This window comes from Calidris pugnax, unplaced genomic scaffold, assembly GCF_001431845.1.
Source record: "Calidris pugnax isolate Ruff unplaced genomic scaffold, ASM143184v1 scaffold95, whole genome shotgun sequence".
NCBI classification, from domain to species: Eukaryota; Metazoa; Chordata; class Aves; order Charadriiformes; family Scolopacidae; genus Calidris; species Calidris pugnax.
The window spans coordinates 14,547,652-14,554,297 of record NW_015090885.1 but is presented as its reverse complement, the minus strand read 5'-3'; the positions used below and the strand labels follow the sequence as shown (position 1 = coordinate 14,554,297).

General features: G+C 37.7%; 1 protein-coding gene across 2 annotated transcripts in view; it reads right to left on the bottom strand.

The window, feature by feature from the left end:
* The window catches only part of COL8A1 (collagen, type VIII, alpha 1), a 91,927-nt gene that overhangs the window by 84,792 nt on the left and 489 nt on the right, over positions 1–6,646 (bottom strand). The gene's annotated exons all lie outside the window — the stretch shown is intronic.

The window sequence follows — 6,646 nt, the reverse complement described above, 5'->3', positions numbered from 1 at the left end:
AAAGTAATTTTTTTTTTTTTTTTTTTTTTTTTTTTTTTTTTTTTTTGTGGTTGGACTCGATGATCTCTGAGGTCCCTTCCAACCACTACAATTCTGTGATTCTGTGATTCTGTGAAATAGGCAGGGTAGCTCTTGTGAAAGGACATCCAGCCTGTGAATTCTGCATTGCACAGGTACCAAGTTTTGTCCAGTAATCTACAGCAGCACATCACAAATTGAAGCCACAACAAGTATTCCAGTCTCGGAATACATTCAAAAGGAGCCTAATAATGATTACAGCCATTTTTGAAAGCACAGCTGGATTTTGCTAAGCGCTGCCCACCCTCAGCAAAAATCTTTCCATTCATTGGAGGGCTTGTGCTCTGTTTGAGAGCTCTTTTTTTACCCTCTGAGTTAACCAGAACTTGGCTTCGGCCCTTTAAATCCTCCTCCCTATCAGCTCAGCAACCACAGAGGCAGCTTATTACTGAAAAGAAATCTAAGAATCAGATTTGGCCAGCATTGTCTTGGAAAGTTCATTTTATTAACATGGTTTTGGTTTTATTTCAAAAACAGTTTGACAAGCACTGACATTTTTGGAACCAGTAAAGCACAAGAGACTTACTCCTAAAGGCCTAAGCTTTGCATTTTTCTGCAGCGAACAATGTGATGTGCTACTATAGTAAGTTCAATTCAAGCCACTGACTGAAAGGAAATAAGTACTGAGTGTTGTCTTTTTTCCTTCATTTTCTAAAATACATTTTGTGTGAATGTTAGTGCTTGTGGGATGTACTTGCTTAACTACTCTTCACTTGCTTTTTATCTATAGTGCAGGTGACAGATATATCAATGTTGGCAACATAACTTTCCTTACAAGCCTGTTTTTATTGCTCAACTTTGACCTAAAGTAAATACCTCTTGACTTTTTGCTGAGATTTGCCAACAAGAGTCCCAGTTGTGTGTTTTATATTAATGTCCATCAACTGAAGAGTTGGACTAAATCACCTAATTCATCTACAAAGAAATACTGGGAAATATCTGAGCACTTTCTTTTCCTTTTTTCTTTTTTTTAAAGGCAAATTGAAAGAGGAATTCTGGTCTCTGAGCCACATACAAGACCCTTGTTCTGACATTCTGCATTCACTGGAGCTCCACACACGGTGGGAAGAAGGGCAGAACAGAGGTAAGTTGTGTGCTGGCATAAGCAGACTTGCTTGCTAGATTTCTTCAGTGGTAAGTTGATTGTATTTGGTTTGAGTGTCCCTGGGGCTGTGCCATCTTCCATGCCGTCCCTTTGAAAATTATGTTGAGTAAATGAGAGGCAATGTAAGCATCTCCATTTCAGGGACTGTAGTGTATTATATATGAGTGTTGTTGCTTTGCATCATAACACGGGGTTTTGTTAGAAACTTGTTTTGCTCTCTGGATTTTTCAACTGCAAAAATGGTCAAATGCTTTGCTTGAAGTTCCCTGTGTGAGTCTACAGTATGCTAGTGTCCACTTCTTACTTTCCTTTCAGAGAGAAGAATGCAGCAGTGTGTTGGTCTGGAAAGAGTGGTTGCTTTTTAAGTTAGCAGGAAACATAGCTGCAGATGTTTCAAAAATCTGGTTTTTAATATACCTATGACATCTAGTATGTCAAGCTGTTAGTTTTGACTCATTCTCCCTTTGATAGGTTATGAGTATCCTTTATGTTGCTGTGATAGATTCCTAGGAGTTGAAGTGAACTATCATACCTGATCCAGGAGTTAGTGCTGTGGATATTTATTTAAAATGGAAACTCTTTCTCAAGTTTGCAGTATTTTTTTTATACCTCAACATTATTTCAGAGTGTCTGCATAAATTGTATGACCTGTTTCTGCAGTTGCATAACCAGATTATATAGGCCTTTCCCTGTAAGAATGGAAAAGAACTGGCTAGGTTCTTTTTCTGTTTTGTTTTGGTTTGTGGGGTTTTTTTAGGCTGGAGTGTTCTCATTGGTACCATTTATTGCTTTTGTGCAAAGATGGAGTTCTCAGAAGCTGACATTCTGAAGTGTTACAATTTGGGATTGCCAAGAATATTTGTGATAACTGACCAGATGTCTCTAAACTGAATGTAATGAACACACAGACGCTTTTCTTGAAGAGGTGGAAAAAGCAAGGTGTGCATATGATGGGTAACAGAAGGATGCTCTAGCTGCATAGTAGTATGAATGGCACAGCTGCTAGCATGCTTCTCAGATCCTAAAAGGAAAGTTTCTTACCTCCCAGGAACTCCATATTATTTTTGAGTGCCCTTATGTTGAACTCAGTGTAGTTGTTGATGAGACCCTATAAAGAATGATGTCCACATACGTGCACAGACACCACAGTCATCAGTTTACCACATGCACGCAGCATTGGGAATAGAACTTAAGACCTTCGCCTCCGCAAACACAGCTGCTCATCTGGCTGTGGGCTTTGTAGCCAGCAGAGGGAACTGATAAACACTCTCATAGGGCTGCTTTATATATCTTTTTTCTAACCAAGAGAGGGCACTGATTCTCACTCCTTTTTGAAAAGGGTCCATTACATGTCACCCTTCAACAGTTTCACCTGCCATTCAAGAAGCAACAGACTTAGATTCATCTTGCTTTTGCTATAAAATATGGTCTTGCATAGAAGAAGTTTTAATCACCAAAAGATGTCCCTAGACTGCATAGTGGTATTAATCCCCTGCAGTGCAATTATGAGACATTAAATTCATTACACATCAAGACAATTACAGAAACACATCCAACATTTCAGGAGTGCAGGGAGACCAAGCACAATTGTTTACTGATGTGTACAGAGAATAGGCATAGTTATTGCACAAGACTCACAAAAGGCTTTAGAACCAGGACTCATCATTATCTTTTTAAAGACACAGAGCTCCACAACTTTTGCTGAAGGAGAATTCTGTTAGCACAAAGAATAGACCTCACTTTCTGGAGGGAAAGCCACAAAAAGGCAACATCACTTACACAAAAGTCTAGAGAGTCCAAGTGGCAAAAGTAAGAAATTTTTGTAAAGCTAAGTACAGGTATTTGTTGTTAATCAGACAGAACAAGCCACCTCTTATGTTTTTGTCTTTTCTTGTTCTTCACTACAAGAACTCCATTGAACCACTGTTCTTTTAGAGATATGACACTAGTGAAAACTAAAAATTATCTCCCTGTAGAAGGAAAGAACACACAGCTTACAACAATTGGAAGGCCAAAAACATAAGGGAAAATATAGGGATGTATTTAAACTTCCGGGATAAAACTTAATCTTTCCTCCCCTGAGATATATAGCAAGACATAGAATAAGTGGGCAGAATATTCTGCCTTGTAGATGTGCTCATCAACGTATGAAAATTGTTCTACCTCCTACGGCAGGTAGCGACACAACCATTAATGGTTCTGTTTCTGGTCCTTACCATTCCTGCTAGTTCTCCAGTTACCTCTCACACATTCACTATTTTATCTGTGAGCAACGCATGCTTAGAGGCAACCTTCAATTTAACAGAGAAAGAGGCAAGGCCTCCATTGATGTATGTTTTTAACCCAAGAGCTAATTAACTAAAGGGATAGGGAAAAGCTGGTGGGCTTTTGGCGGTTTGTCTGTTCCAATTGGTATGAAATTATATTCTGTACGTTTATAGAGGTGGTACATGATAGTGAATGTAGAAGAAGAATATATCCTATGTGCCATACAAGATCCATGTGAATAATTTAGCTTAAGCACCACATACTTCTCTTTGAGCTTTTTACCACTACTGAGTTACCAAGACCAAATTCTTACATGATGTTGCCCATGGAAATTCTGGTCCATGGCAGTGGATCTCTGCTTGCTTATCCCACCAAGAGTTGGTTACAAAGGGTAAGAAAGAGGTGGTGATTTATTTATTTATTTACCCTCTCACAGAATGATTTGCAAATCCTGTTAAGGGGGTGGTAAAAGGTTTCACAGGAAGTTCAAAAGTGTTAGGAGTAAATTACCTCTCTCAAGTTTTGTCTCTGAATTCTCCCTGCTGTTCAACCCTAAAGAGTCATGTAAAAACAGATAATCTGCAAAGGGGTGGACTTTATAAAGGTGACTAGAAAATGAAGCAAGGGATTAAAGTGCTGGACAGGAACCCAGAGGAGCTAGATCTGACTCTCCACCATGAAATTTTCACTGTGACCATAAGCAAAACATCCATATGTTTACTATCAGTGTGGCCAGAGGAAAACATATCTCTGCCTCACAGAGATATTGGTAAAAATAAATTCATGCAGATCAGAATGTCTCACAAGCAGTGGCAGGCCTATGCATAACTAAGCAGACAGTGATATGTTTATCCTGTGTTTCTAGGTATGTGACACTTGTGTCCCACTTGTGACAGCAGTGGGAGTTATACTAGTGGCTTAAGTGGGCATTAGTGCTCAAAATGAACACCTAAAAAGCCAAGTGTAACCCCCAGGAGAAACAGCAGAGAATGTTCGCTAAACAGTTAACTGTAGTTGAAAAATTAATATACTCCTTACCTTTACTTTGTTATTTTAAAATGTTATGTCTCAATTATTACTCAAATAATCTGAATTCCTTGTTCTCCCACTGATTGACTTTTTTTTAATTGTGGTTGTAGCACTGTTTTAAAATGACAGTATTTTTATCTTAGTATCAGTATGCTTTGATCTTATAAAGAGCTGTTTCAGATCAGCACAGAAGTCAATAAATGCATTCCTAGATATCTAAGTTCTCTTGGAGACCTGCTGGGTGCAGTTTCCCTTCATCTCCTGCTGCAAAGTGATGCTAAGCTGAATTATCTACTTGGCCTAAGAGCGAAATTGCTCAGAAGAGATTCTGACCTAAATTAGACGCATTCCTTTGAATAGAGTTTTCTTAATATGTTCTGCAATCCATTTTTCAAATGCCAAAACAGTACATTTCACAGCAGGCTTTAATAAAAGGTATTTTGCTATATACACATTTCCTGTGGCAAATGCATTTTTTTTAATATTTTTTTTTTTCTTGAAAATTGCTCTGTTGGAAATTTTTATTTATTTGATAGAGTAATATTCTGTATGAACAATGAGGCTTTACTGCCAGATTGTAGATCTAAATTCTGTATGCTTAAAATCACATATCTGTGTTTCATAAGAGGGGTGTTTTTAAAGAGGGAAGGGACTTTTGCTATAAAAATCAGATGTTAACTAAGGGAAAAAATTTTGTAGCTCAGAGATAGAATGGCAGTTATCAGGAAAACCATTGGATTCTATTCCTGTCTTCTTTTGGCAATTTATATGGATTACCTGGATGAAAAATGAGTTTTACTGTAAGCCTGCTATAGAAAGCACTGTACTTTATTTTGAATAGTTCCATTTGTTTTGGTTTGGGGTTTTTGGTTTTGTTTTGATTTTGATTTTTTTTCTTTAAAGATACTTATGTAATCTTCCAGGCAAATAGCTGAAGGCAATGTTTTCTTTTCCTCATTAGTTACAATAGATAACATGTAAAATACAGAAAAAAATCTTAGTTACAGTATGCAGGAAAGGGCCCTCTGAGCAGAGCTCTGCTGTTTTACACAGTGCTATAGCTTAAAATGTTGCAGCTAATGTGAGTAGATTTATATGTGGACATAATTCTTTTTCAGAAAAGAACAAAAAAGCGTCAATTTAGAAAGAGAATTGTTTGGCTATTAGGAAAAAAATACCACTCTTCAACTGCAGAATGTATTACATAGAGCACAAACAAACAATTTACAGACAGCATTCACTGCTTGCTCTTGGTAGTTCATGCTTTCCCTCCTCTCTGAGCACTGGAGAGAGGCATTCTAGGATTAGGATTTCTATGATGGAATTTCATTAAACAGGTGACTGTGTTAAAAGTGCAGTGACTCACACAACATGAGAAACTGGTACTAGTCACTAATAAATTAGTCTCTGAGGATGGATAGATGAATAGAGGGGCACACAAATATAGTTTTGAACCACTTTTTAATGTTTCAACTGTTCAGTAGCTGTCTCTGAGGCACTTAACTATTTCTTTCTCTAGCATTATTAGAACTGCCTCTGTAGGCAAACTGTAGATAGAATGTAATTCAAGCTGATCTAGAAATTTCATAAGGGCACAAGGTCTGTTATTCCAAGAAACAGAACTTTGCTTGTGAAATGTGTACTTTTAGCATATTTGGTACCAGATAGTGAATTCCATGAGCCCTATTACTGTGCTTCTGTGAGGGCTTAAGTTCCATCACACTTTTTAAAGGCAGTGAAACCTGTGAAGATGCACTTCAGTCCTAAGATTGGCTCAATCTGGCTAGTAAGTAATAACAGTAATAAAAAGAAATTCCTTCCTTAAATTAGCTCTAAGTATTTTTTTCCCCTCAAACAGAATTTAAGGAAGTTTAGAGTGTAGGGTTTTTTGATAACTTTGACTGGACCGAGAGGGAAACTACTAAGAAGGATAATATACTGTTAGAATTGGTCTGGGTATACTAATCTTTCCAAAATCAATCAGAAAGGAAGAGAAGAGCTTTTCCCAGCCACATAGTGTTTCCCAGCAAGATCTGTTTTTATTTCATTGCTAAAACAACAGACTGTTACTAACTTAAATGTCAGATGACGCTACATCTGAAAAAAAAAAAGGGGGGGGGGGGGAGGGGAGAGAACCCCTGTCAGGGCAGGGCAACATCTGATATA